At 42.4% G+C, this 11,879-nt stretch overlaps 1 long non-coding RNA gene across 1 annotated transcript in view; it reads left to right on the plus strand.

The window, feature by feature from the left end:
- The window catches only part of LOC129015939 (uncharacterized), a 36,413-nt gene that overhangs the window by 11,030 nt on the left and 13,504 nt on the right, over positions 1–11,879 (plus strand). Inside the window, exon 2 of the long non-coding RNA XR_008494694.1 lies at positions 7,304–7,444. This is a non-coding gene — a long non-coding RNA (uncharacterized LOC129015939). The remainder of the gene's footprint in view (positions 1–7,303; positions 7,445–11,879) is intronic.

Consider the following 11,879-nt stretch of genomic DNA (forward strand, 5'->3'; position numbering starts at 1 on the left):
GGAAAAATAGAGTTAATTTCTCCAGAACAGTTCTGTAGGGGTCCCAGAAAGGTCACTAATTTGTCCAGGTCTGTTTGTCTCCACTCCTCCCCCAGCTCTTGCCACTGCTCCTTAGTATTGCCACAGCTCACATGTGTGATGCGCTTACGACGTGCCAGGCACACTACACGCGTTACTTCATTTGCTCTTCATGGAAGGTCAATCTTTTCAAGAATGTCTCTTTTTCAGAAGAGAAAATGAGATTAACAAACATGCCCAAAGCCTTTCAGCAGTAATGAGTAGAATTGGGATTTCAACCTAGCCTGTAGCCAACACACGGAGTGGGGGAGGCCGAAATCCTGAGCTGTACCAATGACCATAGCAGTGGGGTTTGCCTTTCCTTTAGAATCTGTAGTTAGAGAGCAAAATGATGAATTTCCCACTGACTTGTCATACCATCTCCACTCAAGGCTCATTGGCTATTTATTTGGAGGGTAATCACTACCTGCTATCTATCCACTAGAGGACAGTATTACCTCAAAAATGCTTTCAAAAGTAGCCAAAATCTGGGTTCTGGAAATTTCTTTTCCATAGCAATTTTCACAATCTCCATAATCAGCCTCTAGGCCATGTCCTCGGTCAGCTCTCACAACACCTGGCCTGCTCACAGTCCCCTGATCCAGACCCTCCCTTGCTGTTTTCCAGACTCCGACTCTGTCTCTCCCTTCCAGAAGGAAGCCTGGTGATGAACACACACTGGAACACGGTGCTCAAGCTCCAAACTGCAGCCACTCACTCACTAACATCCACATGTTACTTAAATTTTCTGTGCCTCAGTTTCCTCATAACACCTCCCACACTGTAATGAGAAGTAAGTGAGTTAATACTTAAAAGATGCTGGCAGTAGAAAGAACAGTAGAGGTTCTCATGAGAGATTCTCAAGTTTGAAATAACGACTTTCTTGGAGATATTTTAAATTGGATGATTGCACTGAGTTAAAGAACATCTTCTCTCCAAGGTAACACACTCTAATATCAGCCTCTAATGTTTGCACCTAAGTGAACTAATCTCAAATAGGGGATATAGGGCCACAGGCAGAGCTATTTGAGGCAGCATTTTTGCAGCACCTCTTGAATTCCAGAGAATGGGTCCATGGATAAGACAGACCAGCTTTGGACCCACCAGCAGGCTTGGAGAATGTTTCAGGATGAGGTTATGAAAAGATATTGGTTTTATTCAGGTGGTCATGGGGTACCCATTGAGCAATATGCCTGCTTATTTTGGATGAAGAGAAATGTCGGGTCATTCTTGAGCTATCGTGACCCAGTCTCTTAGAAAGCAAATGTAGTTTCACAGTAGAATAGAATGCCAAAATTCTTCATAATGGAGGGGATTAAAAACATGCTAGGTCCTCCTGATCACTGTGGTCCTGTCCTAACCCAGCCATCCATTTTGCTTGAGGTAATTCTGGAAGTCAGGATGAGCCCGGGACTTTGCAGTCTGTGCTCAAGCCCGTCAGGGTTAAAGATGAACACTTTGGTGCTGTGGTCAGGTTAATATTAGGTTGGTGAAAAGTAACCATTGTTTTGCTATTGAAAGTAATTAATGCAACCTTGGGTCATTGCAAACTGAAGCCAAATCAGTCATAGATGGCTAAGTCAAACTAAAGACAGTTTGCGTATTTCTGCAGCCACAAAGCCCCTTATAGGCTATGAACGAACCTCTTTGTAATGGCTACCCAGTGGATGGGGGCAGCTCTGCAGAGTCAGTTACAGGAAGAGATGGGAAGAAAACCTGAAGGAGAGCCTGCTGAAGACCTTGGTCCAAGGCCAATGACTTCTGTCATAGGGTTGCATTGTTTGTGTTTGCTTTATAGGGTCTAAAGTAGGAAGGAAGGGTGTCCCTCTAGCTGCTGAGCTTGCTACATAAATCAGATCTGACTGGAGGAAGTAGGGCTTCTGGATGTGAAGATGAGTTAGGTAGCAAGAGCTGGGATTATGCACCTTCCCAAGATCATGGAGAAAGTCAGTTGCTGGGCACAGAAAAAACAATCAGGATTTCAGAATCTGCTGGGTATCTGGGGTTGAGGACATGGGTGTCCATGTGTGAAATGCTGTGGGATCCACTTTCAACAGCCTGTTGATGTGAGAGTCATTGGCATCTTGGAGACAGTTTGTATTCTTTAAGGGGTTTATGTTGATCCGGGATCAAACACAACTTACTGTGAGTTAGGTGGCTTCAGGAGGAGAGAAAGTTTCTTCTACTCAGAAAGCAACAATGTCCTCCCTAAAGTCACCTAATATTGTAACATCCTCTGTGCTGACACTCAGCACCCTGTGCTGAGCAATGATAAGGCATGTAAAGGGCCTAGCATTGCCCTTAGTACCAATAAAAGCTCAAGAAGTGGTTGCATTATATTCAATAATAGTAACTAATAACACTTACAGAGCATTTACTATGTGCCAAGCAGTGTTTTAAGGGTTTAGTAGTTCTTCACTCATTAGGTAGGGATCATTTTTATCTCTGTTTTACAGATATGGAGGTGGAGGCCAGGCATTCTGGAATTCAAAGCCAGGCATTCTGGCCCCAGAGTCCACACTTAACTATTGTGCTTTTAATTAATACTACAAAGAGTTGCCAATAGGAGACCAGAGGAGGGCAAGATGGCTTCTAGCTAGGGTGACCAAGGAACACTGCCAGAATAGACAGGTATTTCATCTGGCCCTTTCACATAAATTGAACTATATTTTCTTCTGCTAGCCCTAGTCCTTGGGTCTGAAACTGAGCCCACAGGTCCTGCTGTTACATGAACCAGGGTATGGGTATATAGCCAAGGCCTCAGGCTTGCTGAACCAAGAGTTTATTCAGCAGGGAGTGGAAAGCCAGTAGTTAAGCTGGTGAGGAACTCTTCAAGACTCTCTGAGTCTTCAAGAAAGTTCTAACAGCCCACTGGGGGACTTTTGCCTCTGCCTACATCAAAACACATTTTTTTGAAAGCTTCTGCTTTGTACTTGCTTTTCCTTCATTCTGGAACATACTAATCATTCCTCATCCTTAGGACTCAGCTGATGTGTTTCTCCATCCATGAAACCTTCCTCAGTGCCACTGGGCAAAGCTGGCTGTGTGTGTGTGTGTGTGTGTGTGTGAGAGAGAGAGAGAGAGGGAGAAACTTGTCACACGGTGTTGCGGCTTGTCATTACAGTGTGGCTTTTCCAGGACTTTGAGTTCCTCGAGGCCAGGAACCATGTTGTATTCATTCTTGAATCCCACTGCCCAGCACAGAGCCTGGTACACAGTAGGTGCATGATGATTGTTTGTTGTGGAATTAGAGAACAGATTTTAAAACCTGAATTCTCAAAGAAGGAGGGGTAGGATGCAGTCAGCATTACTCATTCCCATCTCTGCCCAGTCTTTCTACCCTGCTCTCTCTGGAAGGGTATGGCCAACTTAATGCAAAGGTCAGGGCATCTTTGGTTCTTGGACTGATGTTTACATTTTTGAACTCTCAAGGACGTTGACATATCCAGCAGCTGAACTCCAAGTGAGCACACCAGCTTATGTTGGTACAATCAGCTTCACTGGGGGTAGCTTTATTATATTCTAAAAGTCTAGTGAGACCCTCAGTCCCTTCCTCATATGGACACCACTGACTCCCAGTTAGAGCCTAATATGGTTTGGCTGTGTCCCCACCCAAATCTCAACTTGAATTGTATCTCCCAGAATTTCCAACAACCCAAGGTTGCATTAATTACTTCTAATGGCAAAACCACAGTTACTTTTGCACCAACCTAATATTAACCTATTGTGGGAGGGACCCATGGGGAGGTAATCGAATCATGGGGCCAGTCTTTCCTGTACTATTCTCGTGATAGTCAATAAGTCTCATGAGATCTGATGGATTTATCAGAGGCTTCTGCTTTTGCTTCTTCCTCATTTTCTCTTGCTGCCCCCATGTAAGAAGTGCCTTTTGCCTCCCGCCATGATCCTGAGGACTCCCCAGCCATGTGGAACTGTAAGTCCAATTAAACCTCTTTTCTTCCCAGTCTCGGATATGACTTTATCAACAGCATGAAAATAGACTAATACAGTAGATAGGTGCCAGTAGAGTGGGGCATTATTGGAAAGATACCCAAACATCTGGAAGCGACTTTGGAACTGGGTAACAGGCAGAGATTGGAACAGTTTGGAAGGCTCAGAAGAAGACTAAGAAGACAGGAAAATGTGGGAACTTCCTAGAGACTTGTTGAATAGCTTTACCCAAAATGCTGATAGCAATATGGACAATAAGGTCCAGGCTGAGGTGGTCTCAGGTGGAGATGAGGAACTTGTCGGGAACTCGAGTAAAGGTGACTGTTGTTATGTTTTAACAGAAAGACGAGTGGCATTTTGCCCCTGCCCTAGAGATTTCTGGAACTTTGAAATTGAGAGAGATGATTTAGGGTATCTGGTGGAAGAAATTTGTAAGCAGCAAAGCGTTCAAAAGGTGACTTGGGTATTGCTAAAAACATTCCATTTTTAAATGGAAACAGAGCGTAAACATTCAGAAAACTTGCAGCCTGATGATGCAGTAGAAAAAGAAAATTTTTTTTGAGGAGAAATTCAAGCCCGCTGCAGAAATTTGCATAAGTATCAAGGAGCCTAATGTTAATCCCCAAGACCATGGGAAAATGTCTCCAGGCCATGTCAGAGACCTTCACGGTAGCCTCTCCCATCAGAGGCCCGAAAGCCCAGGAGGAAAAAGTGGTTTCATGAGTGGGGTCCAGGGTCCCCATGCTGTGTGCAGCCTGGGGACTTGGTGCCCTGTGTCACAGCTGCTCCAGCTGTGGCTGAAAGGGGCCAAAGTACAGCTCAGGCTGTGGCTTCAGAGGGTGGAATGAAGCCCCAAGCCTTGGCAGCTTCCATGTTGTGTTGAGCCTGCGGGTGCATGGAAGTCAAGAATTGAGGTCTGGAAACCTCCACATAGATATCAGATGTATGGAAATGCCTGGATGCCCAGGCAATTGTTTGCTGCAGGGGTGGCATTTAAGGCTTGAAGCATAAACGAAAGAAGTAGAAGAGAAGGCGGGAGTGGAAACAGAACATAGTTATGATCTTCCAGTAGCTGAAATCATCTTAGGTTTCATTTTTTAAAATTAGAATATAATTCACACACTGTAAAACACATCCATTTTAAGTGTATAGCTCTTCAAGTTTCGGCAAGACAGACGTCAAGATACCACCACATTCAAGATAATTGAACATTTTCATCATTACAGAACGTTTCCTTGTCTTTTCCCAGTCAGTGCTGTTTCACCCACAGAGGTAGTCACTGTTCTGACTTTTCTCATCATCACATAGAATTTCAAATTTTTGCTCTGGAATTTCAAATTATTGGAATCAATTAAATGCTTATTTATGACTCCTTTTGTTCAACATGCTTTTTTGAGTCAACTGTGTTTTGCTTGCATGAATATTTCACTGTTTTTTCCATTGCTCAGCACTGTTCTATTGTATGAATTTAATACACATTTGTTTTATCCATTCACCCATTGGTGGGCATTCTAATGGTTTCCAGTTTGGGGGCTACTATGAATAAAACCACTGTGAATATTCTTACACAATTTTTTGTGACTATATTTTATTTCTCTGAGATAAATGCTTCATAGTAAAGTTGGTGAGTAACAAGGCAGGTGTATTTTTAACTATAAGAAAAAGTAGTCCCATTTTACATTTATACCTTTAAAGTATACAAGTTCAAGTTATTTTACTTCACTTAGGCTTCATTCTAATAGCACATAGTCACTAATTAGAGAGAACATATAATCATAATATTGGTTTCTACAAACCTGTTTCACAGGGTCTTCTGTTTCTCAGGAGGTGCTTCACCCTTGAATGATCCTGATAGGAGAAGGGTTTTCCACTCACTGGGACCTTCAGTCCAGCATGCACATTTGGGAAGATTGTTCAAACAGCAATGAGCGAGGAAGGCAGAATAGCTCAACCCACCATGCAGGGTCAAAACCAACAAGAAATTTGACACAGATGATAGAGCCACATCACCATCATATCCAGGAATGGCTTTGTAACAAGTCACTATTCCATCCCTGAAAGTAATCAGAGAATTTATTTGCAATCTGTTAGCTAATTGTTCCCATACTGAGCACAGATCTTAACTAAATGACCTTAACTAAGTGACATTTAAATTTCTGCTCTCTGATATGAAATTTACCATGCTCATATTTGGGTAGTAGGGTTTAATTTAATTTGTCTAAGATTGCAGCTGATTTCTGAGATCCCAAAAACAAATTTGATGCACATATCACAAGATATTATGTAAATGCTGAGAAGACAGGGACTTTCCAGGCAGAAGAGGGATGATGCACATCAGTTGTACAGCATCCAGCAAGTTGCATCCCTGCCGCTGGCATCAGGAGACTCAAAGCCAAAGTGAGAACAGTAATTCCTGTTTCTAGCCACCTACTGCCTAGGATGGGGGTAAGAGTCAAATATGAAACAGTTGCATTCACATCCTACCAAGAGCTTGACCAAATCTGGGTTTAACTTTCAAATCTGGGTTTAACTCTCCAAATCTTGGTTTTTCATCCTCATGAAATAAAGATAATAGTATGTGCCTTACAGAGTTGTTATAGGAATTAGGTAGTGTAGATAAAGCACCTGCACAGTGGGTTGCACAATAAATGAAAGCCTAAATATTAAGTAGGCTCGTTGTCTGAGTTATACAAGGGTGCCATTTACCAAACACATATTCACTCAGCTGACAACCAGCCTTTCGTAAGTGCCTATTCTGAAAGAGGTACATTGTTTATTCTGTTGATAAATCTCACACAGTGACAGCAACACTACCTGGGCTGTGATTTGTAACCCAAGTTTCAGCCTCCCAAATGTTCCTGATCTTCTTGTCATATGGGGCCACCTTCTCTTCAGTATTAAAAAGCAAACTGGCTCTAGCTCCTATATCACACAGAATTTGGAATTCCTATTCCTCCCTTTCCATATTTCCATGGATTCTCAGAGGATGGACACTTCTTTTAGATACTTCATAAGTTCCAGCTTCTGCTGAATTCTTGATCTCTGTTTATGTCTTGCCTCCTGTAGCTGCTTTCTTTTATTCATTCTTCACTGACCCAAATGTAAAACATATTTCCTTTCTTCATTGATTAAGGTTATTTCCTTTTATCTCTTATCACATACAAATAATCAGCCTGGTCTATTGTTATTTATCTGAATCAAGGTTTTATTCTAGTGTCCAGTATTTCTGCTGTTTCATTTTCCTGCACTTCTTCTATGGAGTGTCTTCTGATATTATTATTATGATTATTTTCAGACAGGGTTTTACTCTATCACCCAGGCTGGAGTATAGAGGCACCATCTCAGCTTACTGCAGCCTTGACCTCTCAGGCTCAACAGATCCTCCCATTCAGCCTCCTGAGTAGCTGGGACTACAGGCGCGCACAACCACATCTGGGTAATTTTATTTTTTTTGGTATAGATGGGGCCCCACTTTGTTGTCCAGCCTTGGCTCAAAACTCCTAGGTTCAAATGGTCCCCCTGTCTCAGCCTCCTAAAGTTCTGGGATTACAGGCATGGTGTTATTATTTTTTTTTAATTCAAACTATCATTTTAAGTAGGTGCAAGCATGTGACCCAATTATGTCCTCTGGTCTGTTTATGTGTGAATATATACATATTGAGTTGCATATTTTTATCACAGAATACTATGTTTTCACCTTTCTATTATGGTTAGGATAGTATATTGTTTGTTTTTTTGAGACAGTCATACTCTGTCACCAGGGTGGAGTGCCGTAGCGTGATCTCAGCTCACTGCAATCTCTGCCTCCCGGGTTCAGCCTCCCGAGTAGCTGAGATTACAGGCGCATGCCACCACACCCAGCTAATTTTTGTATTTTTTAATAGAGACAGGATTTCACCATGTTGGCCAGGATGGTTTCAATCTCTGACCTTGTGATCTGCCCACCTTGGCCTCCCAAAGTGCTGGAATTATAGGTGTAAGCCACCACGCCTGGCCTATTGATTTTTATAATAATGTGCAGAGGTAGGTTAAACTATGAACTTAATCTTAGGATGGTAAAGGGGCAACAATTACACCTGTATTATAAAAAGAAGTGTTGGTCTGATGGTGTCAGGAACTTCTGTGAAGGGTGTTATGTGGGTGAACTGGAGAAACAGCTTTACATTCCTATGGCTTCTTTTTGTGCCATGTGCACTCAGTAGAAACTATGCTTTGCATACCCATATGATCATTCTGTTTTTCACTTTCAGTACAGTATTCAATAAATTACATGAGACATTCAACCCTTTATTATAAAATAGCTACTATTAGAGGATAAGCAAGGCAGCTGGACCACACTTATTCCAAAAAATATACAAGGTGCTCAGGGAGAGAACCTGTCAGCATGGTCAAAGTAGAAGCACCTCATTCAAACATCACATGCATAGTGTCTTTTGACCTCCAGAACAACATCTTGTGGTAGGTGCTATGGGTTTTACAGCTGAGGAAGCAGAAGGCCAGAAAGGATAAGAAGCTCACTCAAGATCACACAGCCAGGAAGGTGCCAGCCTCAGTTCTCACTGAGATTCTAGCACTTTTGGTCTAGTGTTCAAATTCAACGAAATTAAACACATTCTAAACATTCTCATACTCTTGTTTCCAGTACTTCAATAGACAAATGATTGGGAAAGAAGATAATAAAACTGAGATTATAATATGCATTGTTTTATATAACTCCTTGAATACCTTAATTTTAATACAATAACTAGTTCTCCCACCATGAGGTTTTAAACGTTAGGAGCAGAGGATAGTTTTGAGCCATCAGTCTCTGAGTTAGGGCCCCAGCACTTCCCAGGCACCATTCTGCAGGATGGCTACTTATCAAATAATAGTGATGATGATAATTAAATAATAATATACCAACTTTTAGCAGTCTTATACCCTAATACAAAAGATTCAGCTGTTGCCTCTACCTACTGAGAGCAGAACTACTATCAGTGTAATAGCCTTCTGCTTCAAAGAGGAGGATGCTTACAGCCTTGTTGTTTATGTTGAAGCAGAAGAACCTGGAGCATCCTAAGGTGAGCTATTCATTCAGTGAGCTCATACTGGGTGCCCCTTGTGTGCCAGGCACTGTTGCAGGATCATCTACACTCTTGGCACTATAGCACTCAGTGATTCCTCAGCACCTCCTGGGAATTTCAAACTCATTAACTTGACATTTAGGATTCTTCAACATCTAGCCCTGGCTTGCCTGTAGGGGCTGTCACACATGTCCCTGCATGCACAGTTCTGGTTGATTCAGCATCATTGGCTGCCTGCATGGCCACTCCTCACTGCTTCCTGGAATCCCTCCCTAAGCCATGCACTCAAACATCTCTGAAAGTGGGGGCCATTCTTCCGTCAAGAATTACATGTACAAAGCTCTCTCATATGCAGAATTCTTCTATGGTACTTAGTTCCTCTGGCTGTGGCAAAGCCTCTGGGAAACCAAATGTAGAAAAGTTGCGCAAAGTCTGTTGAAACTGTCACAAACAACATGAATTGCTACAAACTCTAGGAGCAGCTAACATCAAGAATTTAGTAAGTACTAGTTTGGAAAATTAATAATTCAGCAAATGAATGATTTTACAAAACTGATTTTTAGCTACTTTATTTTTAGCCAGTTGGGTTTTGTAAATTTGCTTTTAGCTTCCCCATTCCTAACACTCCAATCTTCCTACCCCCTCTAAAATGTCACTGCTCATTAGTGACCCATCTTGCCAGGAGACTTCTTGGATGTTGGGGACCCAAAGCCTCAGATAATAACAGAGTATTTGTTTGGCTGAGGTCTGCATTCCTATGATTCCTTAGAAACTTGGACCATATAGAGAAGGTTGCAGCCACTGTCAGCAGCCAACATAATTCTCTCTGCTACTCACTAGCTAGGTGACCCTTGTAAGCCACCAGCTCCTCTGAGCCTTGATTTCTTCATTTGTAATAGGAGAATAATACTGTGTATATTTGAAGGGCTCTTATGAAGATTCAATAGGATAATGTGTGTGGATATCCTAATGCAGTGCTTGGTATATAGATGCACTTCCGGGTTGGCTTTCAGCTCCTCCCTACTGAGACTTCACACCCCATTGGCTCTTCAGCTGGGTGAGGCCTCAGGCTGTCAGTATTTCCTGTGTGTTTTATTCCTTCTTCCCAGCAAAGCCTTTCTGACCCAGATCCCATCTTCTCACAGCTCTGTTCCTAGAACTGATGAAACAATTCAATCTAAGGTGAGATGAAATTCAATAGACATTGCTATCATGTGTTATTTTATTAGACACTATAGGTTGCATACACCAAATTTATCCCCCAGTCCCCATCCTTCTCCAACTTCTTCCTTGGTAGTAGCACCCTGAATTTTTTTTTTTTTTTTTTTTTTTAAGACGGAGTCTCGCTCTGTTGCCCAGGCTGGAGTACGGTGGTGCAATCTCAGCTCACTGCAACCTCTGCCTCCCAGGTTTGAGCAATTCTACTGCCTCAGCCTCCCCAGTAACTGGGACTAGAGGCGTGTGCCACCATGCCCAGATAATTTTTTGTATTTTTAGTAGAGATGGGTTTCACTGTGGTAGCCAGGAGTCTCGATCTCCTGACCTTGTGATCTGCCCACCTCAGCCTCCCAAAGTGCTGGGATTACAGGCATGAGCCACCACACCCGGCCAGAACCTGATTTTTTTCAGGTATTCACCTTCTTCCACTGAACCATGTGTTTGGAAAAGTTGATCCCATTACTCAAGTGCCTGCTTAGAAAAGTTGATCCCATTACTTAGGGGTAAAACTTGATTAGTCTTCATCATGGGAAGCCTATTTCCTATGCCAGTGCCTGGTTGAGGGATGGGCATGGTACTCTGTTCCACCAATGAATCCAAGGGGATGTCTGCCTGGGAGCTTCTGAGGAAGATTTCCTTGTTCCTACCTACAAAGGGCCATCCCTAGAGACTGCCATGTCTGCAGGTAACAGCAGGCTCATTACTGTGAGGAGGGTTCACTGGGGTTGGGAGTTTAAAAAGTAAAGTAGAGGTTCATCTACGAATTAGGAATAAATAGTAACTTCTCTTAGGAGCATCTAATTAGGAATAAATAGTAACTTCTCTTAGGAGCAAAATTTATTCAAAGACCTGTGCTAACAGTCTTAAATATCTGCTAGCTGTAATAAAGAAATCAATGTATTTTATGTTCTTAGCTCCCACAATTTAGCCTAAATATTTACCGTGGCATGCTTATACTAGTCCAAGCAAGCATTAGGTCATAGCCTGTTCCTATTCCTTATTTGAAGGTGTTTTTACCTTTCTCAGCATTCCACAAGTTACTTCCTCCTTCCTTTGTTATCTTCTGCCTTTGCCTCTTTTGAAAAGTTCTAAGTTGCTAGCCGATCAGGACAAATACAGAATGTGAGGTCCCCTTCCAGACAACAGACACTGGACACAGCAGTAGGGTGGACGCGTAAAGTTATAAATGACCCTGTCTCCTTTGTTCAGTGTACTCTTGTGGCAAAACTGCTGGCGAGTGTACCCTTTCTGCAGAAAGTAAAAATGGCCTTGCTGAGGAAGTTAAAATTTATGTTCAAGTGCTATTTCTTTAGAGCACTGGGGAAGAAGCATTTCTATCAGGAGCCTGCATGCTGAGGATGGCAGAGGAAAAAGACACAGCCACACCTAGCCGTTGGAGATGCCACTGTGGAGCTACACTAACCAATCCTGGAGGCACCATAACCTAGGACTTCTTATTATACAAGATAATAACTACCCTTGACATCCATGTGAGTCAGATTTCCTGTGACTTTGGCTAAAGGCAACTTGTAAGACACTAGGTGTGAGTGTGAAAGATAAAGAGATGAATATGGCAGAACATTGGTTCTC

This window comes from Pongo pygmaeus, chromosome 1 (genome assembly GCF_028885625.2).
Source record: "Pongo pygmaeus isolate AG05252 chromosome 1, NHGRI_mPonPyg2-v2.0_pri, whole genome shotgun sequence".
Classification (NCBI taxonomy): Eukaryota; Metazoa; Chordata; class Mammalia; order Primates; family Hominidae; genus Pongo; species Pongo pygmaeus.